The sequence below is a fragment of the Stigmatopora argus genome, chromosome 4, assembly GCF_051989625.1.
Source record: "Stigmatopora argus isolate UIUO_Sarg chromosome 4, RoL_Sarg_1.0, whole genome shotgun sequence".
Taxonomy (NCBI): Eukaryota; Metazoa; Chordata; class Actinopteri; order Syngnathiformes; family Syngnathidae; genus Stigmatopora; species Stigmatopora argus.
The window spans coordinates 16655144-16672839 of NC_135390.1; the positions used below are offsets into that span (position 1 = coordinate 16655144).

Genomic DNA, 17696 nt, shown 5'->3' on the forward strand with positions numbered 1-17696 from the left:
TTGCTTTTGTATTCCCTTCAAAATATTCCCAAAATGATGCACACAAATGTCCTCACAATAGGATAATGCACGACCACTTGCCAACGAGAAGTAGTATATACTCCTCTCGTATTAGCGAACAAGCTCCGCCATTCACGCTGACTAACAGGAAAAAAAAAACACTGAACAAAAAGAAACGCTCCGCCCAGTGCTCGTAGAGACATTACACGAGGGAGTTGCGACGGGAAAGACAGTGGCCATTTTGTTCTTATGAGCAGCCTCTTGCGTCCGCTATATGCTCGTATATCAAAATTTGTCTCGTATCTCAAGATAAATATTTGCCCGAAATTGTACTCGTATCTCGAATTACTCGCATATCGAGGTACCACTGTATATTTCCATGCAAATTTTCTCAATTAAAAGGTCCTCTTAACACGTAGCGCTGGTGTTAATAGCGTAATAGCGAGCGGAATGGTGTAATGTACCTAAATCCCTCGTCAGTGTTTTCTAATGCTTTTATAATTGGGGGCCCACTTTAGAAGGTGGAAAGACGTTGGGAAAATCATTTGTTAAGACGGGCACGCTGGAAGTAATAACCGGCCTTGGCGCTAATGCGGGGCTCTTTGAAGGCGACGGAGGAGTGGTGGAAAACACACCGCTAATTGAGTTTTGCCAAAAAAATAACATTTTAAAAGTCATCATTTCATTTTAACCGTCCTTTTCGTGCCACGTTGCATTTGGGGAAGGCGGGGCCAGCGTGAGTTTCCCATCCATTTGGAGGTTAATGGTCAAGTTTTGGGCTTTTAAATGTAGTAAAAAGCACACTAAAAGGATTTACTCCAATTAATTGCAAAGTGTTTTTGTGCCGGTACTCCAAAATTGTGCGCAAATTGCTCTACTCGTGCAAGATAAATGCCAGTTTAAGCCGTCTGGATGGTGATCATTTGGCCAAACATTTTGCGCGTATTAAAAACATATCCCGTGCAGTCGACACGTCAACATTGCATGTGGTTTAAAAACAAGAGAGTAGGATTTAGTTTTGTGTTGTTATTCCTAGTGCAAATTTACAAACAAACCAAATAAAAATAATTAGTTGGTGTATTTATATTCTTTAACCTCAGCAAAGATGGAGAATTATTCAACAGAATGCACTGAGAAAAGAGGTGAGACGTATCAACGAAAAGAATATTCGTTCATTTTTCAGTTTTTTTATACTGCCCCAAGTGGTCGGGTTGGAATAACAGCAGGAGCAGAAAAATGACACAAAATTTGGGAGTGTGTGGGTAAAAAAAAGTGTCATATTCATTCATTCATTTTCGACAGCGCTTTTCCTGGTGAGGGCCGCGGGGTGCTGGAGACTGATTTTGCGAAGATGCGCACTTAAATTTATATGTTATGATTGCATTTTTTCCCCAGACATTATAACAAACATTTTACACTGTGCTTGTCTATTTTAAAAGCATTCAGTCATTTACTGAAACGCTTATCCTCACAAGGGCCGCGGGGGTGCTGGAGCCTATCCCAGCTAAGTACAGGCACCAGGTAGGGGGACACCCTCAATGGGTGGCCAGCCAATCACTTTTTTGGGGAAATTCCCTTGGTTGCAGTAGCAAGGACAGACACAGAAGACATTGTAGACCTAGGTAAAAAAAAAAGGAGCCACACTCAGGAAGTCCACAATTTAGCCTAAAATTAGCTTAGCATGCATATTTTGGTGATCTCAGAAGAAAACCAGAGAACCCAGAGAAAACCCACATAAACTGCACACAGTGAAGATCCACCTGGGATTAAACCCTCGACCGCAAGACTGTGAAGCCGACGCGCTAACCACTTGCGTACTGGGCTGCCCATTTTAAATGCAATTGAATGAACTTTAAAATGGAAAAAGAAATCCTTAAGATTAATAAAGAAAACAATTCAAAGAAAATAAAGAGAAAAAATGTAAAAAAATAATAATAATAAAAATAAAAACCCTCAATGTGCCATTTTGGCAATAAAATTCTAGTTCAAACGACAAAATAAAGCAGCGATACCCCTATTTCAAAGCAAATCCACCCGCCGTCAAAACCACACCCGAATTCGACACAACCCGGAGAAAACATCGTTAACTACGCGTCTGCCAAGCCACAATTTAAAGACCCCGAATGACGAAAATGCTCTTTTGTTGATTTGCGAGTCCTTCTAACGTGAACTTCCTGCAGGCCTGTCTAAAGACCGACTTTAACGACTCGTGCTTGGTGGGCACGCTCGCTCGCTAATAGCGCCTCGCAGGCGCCCGACCGCGGCAAAACCAGAAAAAAAAAGACACACTCGGCACCAGGATGGAGTGGACCCGACACACACATTAGCACCTCCGCTTCCGGCTCGCATTGCATCAACGTCAGCGAGCAAAAACATGTCCTCCATCTTCAAAACCACACCCGGCGGCACCCCGGGAGCACCTGCGGAGTCGTTATCTATCAAAAGATAATGGCCGGAGTCGGGTCCTTCTTTCTGGCGAAGCGCTCAGTCGTACAAATTAACCGAGGAAGCCAGCTAGCTCGCTCGTGGTAACGAGGGTGGACAAAATAAAAATAAAAAAAGAGAAAAGGACGATAAAATGAAACGAGGAAGGCGAAGGCTTCGGGGTGAGGAATTTATAGGAGCGTGTCAGATTCTCTTGGCAAACAAATAGAAATCAAATAGTTTTGCTATACTTAGAAAAGGTATTTTTTTTGGATGGTTTAAACTCTGGTCACAATCAATCAAAAGAAGAAGAAGTCATATTATGGCAAAAGTGTACTTGTATTGTGCCGGAATTTTGTGTACAACAAAGTCCAATTTTTGTTTGTTTTTTATTTTTGTTTCTTTCATTTTCACTTGTGAATATTTTGTGAAGTACAATGAGTTTTGATAGGAAAATTGTTATATGGAATAAAATGCTAAATTATGGGAAAAATGACAAACAGCCAATCACCTGTAGCTAGTGGCAATTTTGCCTACAATTAGCTTAGCATGATCAAAAACACATGCTAACGTGAAAAGGGTCTGTGGCAAAAAGGTCAAAATAAGTATTTTATTTATTATAAAAATGTTATACTGTTAATAAAATATTATTAATATAATTAATATTTATTTATTATTTAGTTGTCTGTGTTTTTTTCCATTATTGTGCACGTCGTGGTGAGCTTTTAAATCTCATTATACTTGTATAATGACAATAAAAGCATTGCCTTCGATGTTTTTGGGATCGGGGAGGAAACCGGAGTCCCCCCAAAAAAAGCCACGCAAGCCTGGGATAAATATGCAAACTCCAAACAGTCAGGACCAACCTGGGGGACCAAACCCTCGACCCTAGAACCGTCGAGGCGAGTCACTCAACCTCAAGTTTTAAATATTTCACTTTTATGTTAGCCTACTATGCTTTTGTATATTAACTGACAACAATAGACGTCCAATTCATTCAAACAGGGCTCGTATTTTGGAAGTCCCATATCTGTCAATTTATACTCTTTTCCAGTATTTTCTACGTTTTTTATCATTTCAAATTGGGTACGCTGAATAAAAACGTACATTTTTGGCAAAACCAATCTCGTTTTACCCATTTCGGCTCTAATCCGGATCTTCGCGGTCGATTGCTAATGTTGTCACGGTTTGAACACGATATGCACATGTCCGTCAGTCACTTCCCTTTTCACTATATAAATATAGCGCGTCAACAAGCAATGTACCCAAACAGTCAAGCTGTCAGCCTCATACTGCGACATCTACACAATCTTGAATTTAATGCGTACTGATTGGGCACCCCGTCCACTTTGGAGAAAATTTTAGACTTTCAAGTGCACCCTATGTTAGTAAATATGTGCCACGTTGCTTTTGTACGTTTTATTATCACTTAATAAGGGGAATTGCAATCATTATTAAGGGGAGCGATTGGCCGATGTTGAAAGGTATGGAGTCCTTAGTGTAAAAAGTTTAGAAAGCCACTTATATAAAGGTAAAAAATGCCAAAGGATTTGATTGCGTCTGGCTTGGATTTGCAGACTTCTCCAAATCCGCGGCGTGTCACTTTAGTTAACGGCACCAGAGGAGGACGGCGCGATGCTAGCGCTTGTGACAGATGTGAGCCTAATGGCGCCGAGAAGGACGCGTGGAGCCTGACCAGCTGGTAATGGACCTGGCACCAACTGCCCATCCGGGTTGGCAGCTTGCTCCAAACATGCCAGGCCCGGGTCGCCGAGAGGGGGGGGGTCGCCAGGCCCCGCCCCGGCGACCGGTACGACGCCTCGGGGCCGTCAGCTGCCAAAGCGTCACGGGTTAGACCAACGTCACCCCGCCCCCACTTTGGACCGAGCCACTGAGGCATTTAATCTAATGAGAAAAGCCAGAAATTGGATTCGGGATATGCACGTGAAAGTAATATGCACTGACATCATACAAATGAGTTGAAGTACCATTTGGTATAGGCAATTTTTGTCTTTATATTTTTTCAAGACTTTTTAGTGAGTCGGGATTACCGTCAAGTGAATTGGACAGCTATGGTAGTCAATGATTGGCAAAGAGTTGGAGACGCCGTTGAATGTTCATGCGCACTGTTTTAGAGAATTAAAAAATATGGATTCCAGGCACAATTTGTCAAAAGGAAACGATAGCAAATAATATGGGTGTCAAATGGGATGCCAGGTTCTCAAATATTACAATAGAAAAATTGAAAGAAGTATGAATGAGTTGTAGCAAATTTTAAATACTATCCTAAGAAATTAAAAAGAAACTGTTATGGTTTAAAACGTTATGAATTAGATTCAAATGTTTTAATCATTTGGTAAGGGTCTTAGAGGAATATTATAGTTCAGGGGAAGTATAAGGTTAAGGGGGAACGATTCTTGTGTGGCGTCCAACGTGGAACGTAGCTGGACCCAAGAGCGGCGAAGCAATCAAGGACGTTGAGTGCTCTAACAAAACTTTAATGCTTAAGACAAGAATCTTTAGAAAATAACAAGGACGTAGAAATCAAATCACAAAACCAAACCTGACGGAAGACATGGGGAAACGAGGAGCATGGAACATAGCGTGGTAACTTGGCATGGAGTAAACAAATCAGACGATCCCACAACACGGTTTAAATAGACAGACAATGGTTGATTAAAGTACACAAACATGATCACATGAGGGAAGGGAAACCATGAGGGACGCCATAGGCGAAAAGCAAACAAACCAACCAAAACTCTGACTAACCCGAACATTCTTGGCTAATCTTTGGGTTATGGATTTCAATTTTGGGGCTTAATTGAAAGTCCAATTAATTTATGTGGACATTTTAAGTCTGCACATTGAATTTTAGAGCATCTAATGTCCTTTGCTGGCAAGTTTTCTTCCTACAACGGTCGAAACTTCTCATTCAAAATCTGCAGCTTGAGGATTATTTTATTGTAGTGCCCTTGTTTTTTTTAACCATTCTAACGTCCATTGCATTCATTCAGCCCAAAAATGTTCAAAAAATCCAATCCTCTTTTTCCAAACAGCGCCACCCAAGCAGGTATTGCCTGTCATAACATATTGCCATCCTCTAATTGGGTCATTTTTGATACCCCTGCCGCACGGTGCCAGCATAATGATGGGGCGGCAGGCGGCAGGGTTTGCCAAGAACCCGCCAGGGCCGCGCTGGCACCCAATCAAAGAAGGCACGAACGCTGCCCCCCAGACAATCTGGCAACCGGAGCAGGAGCATCCCAAAACATGGCCCCACAGCTCCCGCCCAAACCATCAGGGTTTAATTGGAACATGGGCATTCCGGCGCGTTTTCAAAGGCGGAATCTTAATCCGCACGCGTGCTATGAAATTGGCCATTTTGTAGCCAGCTAGCTTCCCGCCTCCCCGTTCGCCAGCGCTACCTCGGATTGAAGCGCCGCCAAGGCATCCTCTTTCTCTCCAGCGTCTCCACCGGAGCGCCGCGGATTTGACCACGCCGTTCGCGGATGCCCAATCTTACACGGCTTCCGCACCCGCTCCCGTTTTGTCGAGGATGCGGATGTGACCGGCCTTCGGAACGAACATTCGATTTTTTCGCGTAGCGCTTTGGCATGAAGCGGCGACGGGTTTTTGAGAGTGTGGGTTGCGCCGATCGACGCTCGCGGCCGCGCGTGGGTGAGCCGGCGAGATCTTTTTAAACGGAAAAACGCGCCCGAAAAGTAACATCATCCGTCGTGTCGCGGGGACGGCGAAGCGGCTTTTGCTTTTGTGCGGCGGCGTGTGCCTTCCAGTCAACCTGGCATTGACTGGCACGCCGAGAAAACCCACTCCAGCTGCTTTCTGACCGAGGGGAACTTGTTTAATTAACCACGCCGACGTTCCAAGAAAACGGTTCGTTTTGGCCCCCAGCTGTTGACCGGCTTGATGGGGGACTGACATATTAGCCCCACGGTGGGGTCCGGTCCAATCCGCATTCCAACCCCCTCCCCAAAAAACAAAGATGGACTCTGCTTGTCATGCCAGGATGTATCACGCCTGAGCCCTGGTTCATGAATTAATCATGAGATCTGGAGGAGTTCTTTTAAAAAAAGAAAAAGACCCAGAGGATGTTTCTCTCAGATTCACCCACGCTTTTTTGCCTTCTCTCTATCTCTCTTTTTGTATTTCCTTTCTCACAACTCAGGCGAAATCAAATGTAGAAGAAGAATGAGGGGCGGGGCAGGGCCGATAAATGGGTTGCAAAGTTGAATTAGCCTCAAAGAGAAACGGCCTCAAAGAGTCAGGCGCGAGTTTAGGACCAGGAAAATGTGGTGGACTTCAAAAATGGTTCTTTACACTAGTGGTTCCCAACCTTAAATTGATAGTCCATCATATAAACTTTGGCCTACAAGACTCAAGGACAGTTATGACAGCCATGAAGACCCTTAACAAAGGTCTAAATACGGTACAGCATTGGTGTAAGCGTTGGGAAAATGCCAGGTTACCTTTGGGTTTACCAATCAGGCAACTTGGCAAAGTTCATCTCACTTTCCAAAGTTCCTCAATCTTTTACAGCACCGCAGGTCTCCACCTTGTGGACTTCCTGTGTGTGGCTCCAGTTTCTTACCTAGGTCTACAATGTCTTGTGTGTCTTGTGTCTGTCTTGCTACTGCAACCAAGGTAATTCCCCGAATACGGGATGAAATAAAGTTCTAACCTAACCTAATCCTTTCCAAAACCAAAACCCTTGAACCTTCCTTGTAACCCAAGTCCTACCAGCCCAAACACCCATTGCCCATCATTCCAATCAAGGGAGCCCCCCCACACCCCAGCTTGAGTGTTTTATGGATGACCCCAATCATATTTGCGAATGCTTCCCAACCTGTCCGACACAAAGATTTGTTCACGGACAAATGACTGGTAATACACCCCAGGCGACCCGGCCCCCGTGTCCTCGCACCCATATTTTTGCCTACCTGTCAGCATTACCTTGCCCACCCCCACCTGAAGAGGGCTCGGTTGGGTCTCACTTTGAGATTGATTACCCCTCTAATCTTAGGACTGCCAGTATGTCTCCAAGGCGAAAAAAAAATGGCGTGAAATCCCCGCCATCGCCTGTCTTTGCGGCCCCCCTTCGCGCCATCCCGCGTCCCCTTTAGCCCACCCCCTGTCCCCGTCCCTGTGCTGCCAGCGGCACTGAGGGACGACACTAAGTCACAGATCCAGACAGGGCCACTCGCTCGCAGTGGCTGCCTTGTTCACCGAGTGTCACAGCAAATGGGGCTCCGGCGGACTTCGCCACGGACTCGGCGGCGGGGGGGTAAAGAAAAATGTCAAGGGACGAGAAGTGGAGACAATCTTGCTTCGGTTTAATGATCCCCGATGCACTTGGCGGAAGCGAGGCATCCGCGGTTGGCGTTTTTAGAGTAGAGAACCCGCATGCAAATTGTCTTTCATCATGGCACAAAACCTTGTCAGTGCGTTGGGATTATTAATTCTTCTATAATCCGGGATATTGCTTGACACAAGACAGGTTTTGATGCTAACATTTGCGGCATAGGACTAGCAAAACTTGTAGGATACCAGATTGGTGAAAAGGTGTCCTCTTTATGGGTTGGAATGAAAACCCGCACCCACTGCGGCTCTTTCTGGAATAGTTTGCCCACCCCTGACCTACCACCATCCGGAAAATAGACAAAGCCAGGGAAATAAACTTAGTTAAGTTGCATATATCACATTTGTGGTGAGAATTTTAGTTTATCAGTGACCAACAACAAACATTATTCACTCAGGAAGGAGCAACTAAAAACCGACCTGCAGGGTGATCAACACAGCCCAAAAGATCATCAACTGCCCACTACCCACCCTGTCCAGCATCTACAAATCCCGGTGCCTTTGAAGGGCTGAGAGCATCATAAAACGCACTCTCTCAGCTGCAGGACTGCTTTTCCCGCACCAACTGGGAACTTTTTGTACACGACAACCTCCAGGACTACACGGACTCTGTTCTTTCTTACATAAAAAACTGCATCGACAACGTCACTATAGATAAACGAATACGGGTTTTTCCTAACCAAAAACCCTGGATGACCAATGAGACACAGGCACTCATCAAATGCCGTAATTCCGCCTTTAGATCAGGGGACAAGATAAAATATAGCGCTGCCAGAGCTGAGCTGAAAAGAGGCATTAAAAAGGCCAAGGCAGCATATACCAAAAAAATTGAGGAGCACTTCACAGAAAATAACCCAAAGAAGATGTGGCAAGGTATACGACATATAACCAACTACAACAACAATACTATGTCTGTTAATGCAGATGCCTCACTAGCGGAGAATTTGAACCGTTTCTTTGCCCGCTTTGAGACTGACAAATCAGGCCCAGTCTCAACACCCCCACCACCACCCTGCAGCAATACACTGACGTTCCGGGAACAGGAAGTGAGACTAGTAATGCGGTCTGTGAACACCAGGAAGGCTGCGGGCCCTGACGGAGTACCTGGGAAGGTGCTCAAAGCCTGTGCTGACCAGCTGGCTGGAGTCTTCACAAATATTTTCAATTGTTCCCTGCAACTATCCATCATTCCATCTTGTCTGAAATCTGCCACCATCATCCCTGTCCCCAAAAAGCCAACCATTGGCAGCATGAATGATTATAGGCCTGTTGCCCTCACGCCTGTGATCATGAAGTGCTTTGAAAAGTTGGTAGCCCGCCATATCAGGAATACAATCTCTCCCTCAATTGACCCTCACCAGTTTGCTTACAGGGCAAACAGGTCCACTGATGATGCTATTGCCATTGCTCTTCATACAGCACTGAGCCATCTGGAACACCCTGGGAACTACGTGAGGATGCTCTTCATTGACTACAGCTCAGCCTTCAATACCATAAAACCGGACATTCTGACTAACAAACTCTCCCACCTTGGACTATCCTCTTCAATCTGCTGCTGGATAAAGGACTTCTTGACCAACCGCCCACAGACTGTTAGACTTGGTCCCCACCTCTCTTCCTCCATTACACTAAGCACTGGCTCCCCTCAAGGCTGTGTACTGAGTCCTCTTCTGTACTCCCTGTACACCTACGACTGTGCACCCACCCACCAGTCTAACGCCATCATCAAATTCGCTGACGACACCACTGTGGTCGGACTCATCTCAGGAGGGGATGAGTCGGCTTACAGAGATGAGGTCAACAATTTGTCTTCGTGGTGCTCGGTGAACAATCTCACACTGAACACCACGAAAACTAAAGAAATAATCTTGGACTTTCGCAAACACGGCACAGATCTGGCCCCACTCCTCATAAATGGAGTATGTGTAGACAGGGTCCAGTCCTTTAAATTCCTGGGGGTCCACGTCACGGACAAGCTCTCATGGTCTACAAACACCACGGCAGTGGTGAAGAAGGCTCAGACACGACTCCATTTCCTCAGGGTGCTCAGGAAGAACAACTTGGGCTCCAATCTTCTGAGAACCTTCTATAGAACCACTGTAGAGAGCATCCTGGCGTACTGCATCACAGTGTGGTACGCTGGAAGCACGGCGGCAGACAAAAAGGCCATGCAGAAAGTGATTAACACTGCCCAGAGGATTGTCGGCTGCTCTCTGCCCTCACTTGAAGACATTGCCAGCCCGCGTTACCTCAGCAGAGCCAAGCACATCATAGGGGACCCTTACCACCCTGGTCACAATCTGTTCCAGCTGCTGCCCTCTGGCAGACGCTATAGGTCCCACAAAGCTCGGACAAATAGGCTTAAGGATAGCTTTTTCCCCACATCCATCAGACATCTAAACTCGCGCTAACATACACACATTCCCTTCTGCGGCATATGAATAGATGTTTGGTTGGTGATCTGCCGCCTCCTAGCTGACTTGAAGGAAGGTAAGTGGCAGACAGTGTGCGGTAATCGAGAGGTAAGCGACCTGTATGTAATCGCGAGGTAAGCGACCTGTATCCACAACAGCGGAATGACAAATTACAAGTCCGTAACTTACACTTATTTAGGTCTTTTGCCGACTAAACGTAGCTTATGGAGAAGCACCATCAATTCGTCACACGCAGTTTCTGCGTGTGATGACAAGTAGGCTTTTTTGTGTTGTGGTAATGACGACATGGCCTATGTCCGATTATTATTATTATTATTATTATTATTATTATTATTAAAAGACAACACACATCCCGGCTTCCACCACTTCAACCTGCTGCCCTCTGGAAGGTGCTACAGAGCCATAACAGCCAAGACAAACAGACTCAAGGACAATTTATGTCACCATGATCAACTCGAATTCTCCACCTAGGACCTAATCAAGACTTATTGCCACCAAGCTTTAAATGTCATTATACTTGTATAATGACAACAAAAGCATTCAATTTAATTCAATACTGGTAATAACAGATTGGAAAACAAAGGCCGAAACAGGTGTCTGTTTACGTATAACAATTTTTCATATAAGTAAACATCTCTAGAACTAGTTGGCATGTTTTGAGGACCTTTTTTTGCGGCTGTCACACATCCAGGTTCCCAACCAAACTATAAAAAACGTGCAACATGTAGTACAAAATATAGGGTACCCTCAATAGCGCCCAAGCTTTTAAACACGCCCACACACACACACACACACACGACAACACCAACTGAAGTAGAAAATACGCGCCATGACGCAAGAAGGCAAACACTGCTTAAGCCCAGAAAAATGACAACATAAAACAGCCTCACGAGTCCTTTTACAGATAAATGAAATAATTAGGCACAACTCCCCTGTGGCCTTTGCCATTTTTAATTTCTTTTAAAAGGGAATAATTAAACTGTTGTCTTCCTGTTGTCTCCCCTCTAAAACTTTAATCAGCGAGTCCCTCCCCAGGGGTGCTTAGGTGCTTTATATGAACGGAAACCCCGATTCAAACGCTAACTTTTGTACCAAATCAAGGTACTCATGTGTGTGTAAAAAAGCAGGCTGGAGCCAGGCGGGGAGGCCGCTTTTAATTGGACGGGAGTCTGAAGCAAGTCCCACCTGAGGTTTAGAAGGGACTTAATTATAAGCAAACATGGCCCCGCTATCGATACGAGGCAAAACCTCAGCGAAGCGGAGGGTTAAGAATAATCTCGCTAGCCCCCGCGGGTCATCGCGTGCTGTAAACAAGTAGGATTCCTCCCCAAAATATAATAAAATTCAAAAAAAAAAAACAGCAAAGATAAGTTGTATGAAATCGATACAAGGAATCAAAGATGGTGGGATAAATTTAGGTTTTTTTGGGTCAATGTTAGCACAGTTTGACAGGCTAACAGAGTTGATGTTGGGATTTGATTGGAACTTTAGTTCATCCCGTATTCGGGAAACTAAATTTGGGTTTTGAATATGTGAGGCGATTAGCTTAACTTGTTGCTATGAATGAGGAAATGAGATTTGCAACCGGGGTAAGGTGGGGTCAAAGAACAGTTTTTGGGGGTCCTAGTGGAATATGAATCAGAGAGAATGGAGATTGTTTTTTGAGGGTGTCAATAATTTTTTTAGGTGGATCGGTCACAGTCAATAGGGGGTTTTGTGGGATTTAATTCAAAGTGAGTGGGAGACAATTTTTAAAATGGAAATTTTTTGGAGGGGTCTAAAGTGAGGCTCGATGCCAGCTATATTTTTATGGGCCTGATTTGTAAATCAATATTTGTGACTGGGGAGCCAAGAGAGATTTTTTGTGTGATTTATTGGTGTGATTTTTTGGTGTGATTTTTGGTGGGACCCTGAATGGAGATTTTTTACGAGTGTCATTGTTTATTAAAAATGAAAGCGAAAACCAAAATGATAAGTAAAAAAAACTCAACAGTATGAAATAGGGTAAAAAAAAACATACAAAGTATCTGAAAAATAACCCCAAAAAACATGCATATGCTAACAAGTGTCAAAACAGCGACCCAAAAAGTGGTCACTGCTATCTTTTTCATTTTTTCCAGTCATAAATAAAAAAATCTACAAGACCGCCTTCAACCAAAATTGCCTGGTGCCATTCGTTGTCCACGACTCCTCCCAAATCAACCCTTTAAGAACCCACTTTTTACCCGATCCTTCAAAGTTAAACTCTGTAAAAGTGCTCTAAAACCACTTAAATGATTAAAGGACCCTCGCGCACGTCACAGCGGAATCTCTCGACGGCCACTTTACTTGTTTTTGCCTTCCCCGAGCCATCACCGTTTGAACTTCGAGCTCCGTGCGGTTTGTTACGAGATGTTCCCGGCACTTAAAGGTAATTATTTAAATAAATAAAAAGCAGCAAAATGACACTAACGAGGCGGAAACACCGCCTTTTAAGGCTTCATGTCTTGTTTGCCCGTTTGACAGCGGCTTCTCTCGTTGTAGACGCGTTCCATCGGAACCGGCCGGCAAATTGCCGGCAGATTTATTAAAAGTGCACCTTAAAGGAGCGAGTTAAATTAGCATTTCACTTGCGGATTTTTTTGTTGTTTTTTTTGTGGGTGTCAACCTCGCTTAAACTTCCCCACGAGAGGTCAGGCGTCGGCTTGGGTTTGCGGAGGAGGATTTCCGTCAACTGCGAGGCATTTGGAGCTATCCGAGAGGGTCAGGGACCTTTCCTTTAATTTTCCTTTATCTTCTCCCGCGTGATGGACGACCTCACGCGCATTTTCGCGGGTTGTCTGGCCCGTCCTACTGCACCGTGTTTACGACCTTCTCAAACTGGGCTTCGCTCAGAACTTTGAGTACACTTAAGGCCTGTTAACTTTTACGTTTTTCCCGTACTTTATACGTTTTTTGATCATATCAAATTGTGCACGCCGTATAACAACTTTTGTACAGGATTTTTTTGTAAAAACGGCTTATATGCACACAAGGCGGAGGAATCCTCAACAGACCACTCAGGTGAACATCCAGGGTACAGACATTGAAATCGTGGAGAATTTTAAGTACCTGGGTGTTCACCTCAACAACAAACTAGACTGGTCCACAAACACAGATGCCCTGTACAAAAGGGGCCAGAGCCGCCTCTACCTACTGAGGAGTCTACGGTCCTTTGGAGTGTGCAGGTCACTGCTGAGGACTTTCTACGACACTGTGGTGGCATCTACAGTGTTTTATGCAGTGCTTTGTTGGGGATGCGGGAGCACGGAGAGGGACAGGAACAGGCTGAATAAGCTGGTCAGGAGGGCCAGCTCTGTTCTGGGCTGTCCTTTGGACTCTGTGGAGGAAGTGGGAGAGCGGAGGATGCTGAGCAGGATGATGTCCATCATGGACAGCACCTCCCACCCCCTGCATGAGTCTGTGGAGTCCCTCCGAAGCTCCTTTAGCAATAGACTGCGGCACCCTCATTGCAGGAAGGAGCGCTTCCGCAGATCCTTCCTCCCATCAGCTGTCAGGCTCTTTAACAAAAAAATGGCTGGGTGTTAAGACCTACCGTATGCATGCATGTACATTTATGTGTATGTATGTATATATGTATATATGTGCTAAGCAACACGCTTATTTAATTATATATTTATTCATGTATTTATTTCTTGACCTACTTATGACCTATCTATTTATGTCTAAAATGCCTTTCCTATTCCTGCATCCTCACCCTCTTGCCACTGGAACAACGAAATTTCCCGAATACGGGATGAATAAAGTTATCCAATCCAATCCAATCCAATCCAAGACTTACAACATTGCTATACTCTTATTCACCAGTAGATGTCGGGAAATTAACATTTACTATTTGTCGGTTATTTTCTGTTTTGCAGTAAGAAAACAACCATTACTAGATGAATTACTAACTTCCTTATGATATTGACCCTAACAATGTGCTTTTGATTCATACCGTATCTCAGAAATACAAGTATTTTTCTAAAGATTTTCCCTTCAAAGTAACACATTTGTACTCCCTATTAAAACCATGAATATGGAGGTGAAAATTGTGAATCAGGGGGCGGCTTATACGCGAGAAATTGTAAAATTCAACGATTTTAAGGCAATTTTAAGGGTGCGGCTTATACGCGAGAAATTGTAAAAATCAACGATTTTAAGGCAATTTTAAGGGTGTGGCTTATGCGCGTTGGGCAGCTTATATGCGAGAAAATATGGTAATAAGACGAATTGCAATCATTAATATTATCGATTCAGTTGTGGTTTTCCAAACTAAATTTCTACATTGTATTGTTCACTTTTTGCCAGGTTGGTCTAGAACTAGAGTGGGGGTGTACGGCATTCCTCACAAGGAAAAATGCATCCCAGACAGATTATGTTTTGCCGTCGCGGTCCCGCCGCTAGAAAAATTTTGCACTGATGTATCGCCGTTAAGACAAAGTATTAGCATTAGCCGTGCGCGTTTTGTAAGGCTCAGCACGTTTTCCACGATATCAACACAAACGCGCGCCGGCGCACCGAGTCTCCGCCCACCCGCCAACATTATCTCATGGCGCTTGTTAATGGGGGACAGCCCCCACTTGTGAAAAATCTCCCGCCCCGTGCTGAGATTTGTTCCCACCCGGCCGACATCAATCGATGCTCCCGTAATTTTTCCGACCTTTGCGGTGGGGTTTGGGACGGGGGGATCTTTCGCCCCGAGTCGCTGATGCGCTTTTAAAATGTATGTTGCGCTATTTGCCTGCGAGCGAGGTATTCGCACATAAAAGAAGACAAACAACAAGTGGAGTTGGGAGTGAAGGGGGGGATTGGCCCCTCCCCCTAAAGGAAGCGGACCCCGGGGAATACATTTACTGGCCTAGAATCGACTGTCAAGGTTTGATAGATTCACAAGTTTGGCTGCGATTAATCTGGACAAACAAATGTATTTGTGGCCATCTCCCGCATACCTGTGTGCGCTAAGTGGGAGGGGGGTTAGCATGGCATGCTGTCGCTAAGTCAGTGGGCTGCCACGCCATCGTTAATTTCCCAAATGATCTGCACGGCAGCAGGAGGCGATGGCGATATTTGCGGTGGACTATTCCGGAAACTTTTCCCAGAGATGAACTGCACCCGTAACGGAAAATGTGTTGTTTTTTTAGCACATTGATTCACAGTTCTGGGGTCGAGGGTTCGATCCCAGGTCGGTCCTCACTGTGTGGAGTTTGCATGTTCTCCCCATGCTTGTGTGGGGTTTCTCTGGCTACTCTGGTTTCCTCCCAAAGCTAATAAAACATGCTAGGATAGCTGGACTCTAAATTGCCCCTAGCTATGATTGGTTAATGTTAATTAGATGGTGACGTTTTGGTTAATACTTGATGTTATGGGTGGATGAGTGGTTAGCGCGTTGGCCTCACAGTTCTGGGATCCGGGGTTCGACCCCAGGTTAGTCCTCCTATGTGGAGTTTGCATGTTCTCCTTGGCTTGCGTGGGTTTTTTTCTGGGTACTCCGGTTTCCTCCCACGTTCCAAAAACATGCATGCTAGGCTAGCTGGCTAACAGTCTAAATTGTGTTAGCGTAAATGGTTTTCATCTCATTGTGCCCTGTGATTGGCTGGCCACAGATTCAGGGTGGCCGCCGACTGATGCACGTAGTTAGCTGGGCTAGGCTCTAGCACCCCCCGCGAACCTTGTAAGGATAAGCAATTCCAAAAATGAATGAACTCATTCACTGCCATTGACAGCAATAGACTTTGTTCAGTTTAATGTGCATGACTGTCAATGTCAGTGAATGATTCAAAAATAATTTTAAAAATCATTTAATATTCTACAACGAATAGCAATCGAGATCCAAGGTTTCCCTATATTTATATTTTCACGCGACTTTTATAACGATGTGGGTAGGTCAAGAACTCCCTGTATAGAAAAAATATGTAAAAACATAACTTCGATATTATTTCATCCTATCTTAAGCCACCTGTACGCCATTTTGGAGCAAAACACAGTTTGTTTCAAAAATACGCCACCAGCCATTCAAGTAAAATTGGACCGGTATCGTCGCCAATGGCGGCGGATAAATTAAAAAGGGAAAAGAGCGAAGGGGGAAAAAAAAAGTCAGTCGACGCATTCGGGCAAATATCAGGCTGGCCACAGAGGCAAGGTGGCCCTGGGTGACCATTAGGATGCAGCGAGCGCCATCTCCTCGCGGAAAAGGTCACCTCCGCTCCCTCCGCGGGTAAATACGCAGACGTATACAAATGCGCCGGCGTGGCGGTGAAATGGCTCACCTTAAGAAGGCATTAGGCTCCTCTTCCCACTGAACTTCACGTCCCTCGCCTCCATTAAAGTTAACTTCTGGCATTTCAACCCTGGCGCTAAATAGAGGCGCGCCATGCAAAAAGCCGCAGTGTCTTGGGAATTGTTCCATTTGGTTGATAATTGGACACCTAAAAAAAATAAAAGACAAATTGCCATTTAAGATAACGCCGACTGCTTGAGAATCACCCGAAGGTCGATCGGCGTTTGTTTGAATGACTCAAGTGTGGTTGATATGCAATTTTTTGGAGGCGTAGGATTGACGATACAACTGCTTTGACATTTTTTAGATTAGCCAGTAAGTTAACTTACTAGATTTGTGTAAAGAGCCTTGAAAAGTGGCCAATGCCAACGTGTAAAAAAACACTTTCAAACAAAGTGAATCATTATTTGTACACAAAAGGATTCAAGAGTCTCCCATAATTTAAAGAAACATTTTTTTGGTAAAAAAACAACTTTCGGGACTAAACATGAAAAATTTCTAGCAAGCGCTCGGAATCGATTGCCAAGATAATTGATTCAAGTAAAGTTTGAAAATCAATTGCTAAAAGATGAAGCTATCTGAACTATTTTTTTGAGTTTGTGACATAATTCCTCGGTCAAAATGCATATTTTTAAGATGCAAAATACCCTATTTTTCGGACTATGAGTCGCAACGGCCAAATAATGCATAATGAAGAGAAACAAGGTATACATTGAAGTCACATTTTAGGGAAGGAACAAATGTTCTATAAAAGTAAAAATAGTTAAATGGAGAACAGGCTAAGTAGGCACTATTTAACGTAATATTTACAGTTTTTTAAAAAAAACTATTGCCTTAAAAAAAGGTTTTTGGTGGTCAGAGAGAATAAAAAAAGTATTTTTAAGTCACACTGGAGTATAAGTCGCATTTTAGGGAGGGTCATTTTTTATATGATCAGAAACCAAGAACAAATATATATTAAAGTAAAATGGTTAAATGGATAACAAGCCAAGTAGGCACCTTTTAACTTAATATTTACAGTTTTTTTTGCAAAACTATAGGCTTAAAAAAACAGCCTTTCGGTGGTGAGAGAGGGGAAAAAAAGTATTTTTAAGTCGCATTTTAGGGAGGGTCATTTTTATTTGATCAGGAACTAAGAACAAATATAGTTTAAAGTAAAAGTT

At 44.1% G+C, this 17696-nt stretch overlaps 1 long non-coding RNA gene across 1 annotated transcript in view; it reads right to left on the reverse strand.

Moving 5' to 3' along the window:
* LOC144072596 (uncharacterized) overlaps nucleotides 1–16675 on the reverse strand; it is a 92080-nt gene extending 75405 nt beyond the window's left edge. The window contains exon 1 of the long non-coding RNA XR_013299849.1: nucleotides 16523–16675. This is a non-coding gene — a long non-coding RNA (uncharacterized LOC144072596). The remainder of the gene's footprint in view (nucleotides 1–16522) is intronic.
* Nucleotides 16676–17696: the final 1021 nt, after the last annotated feature.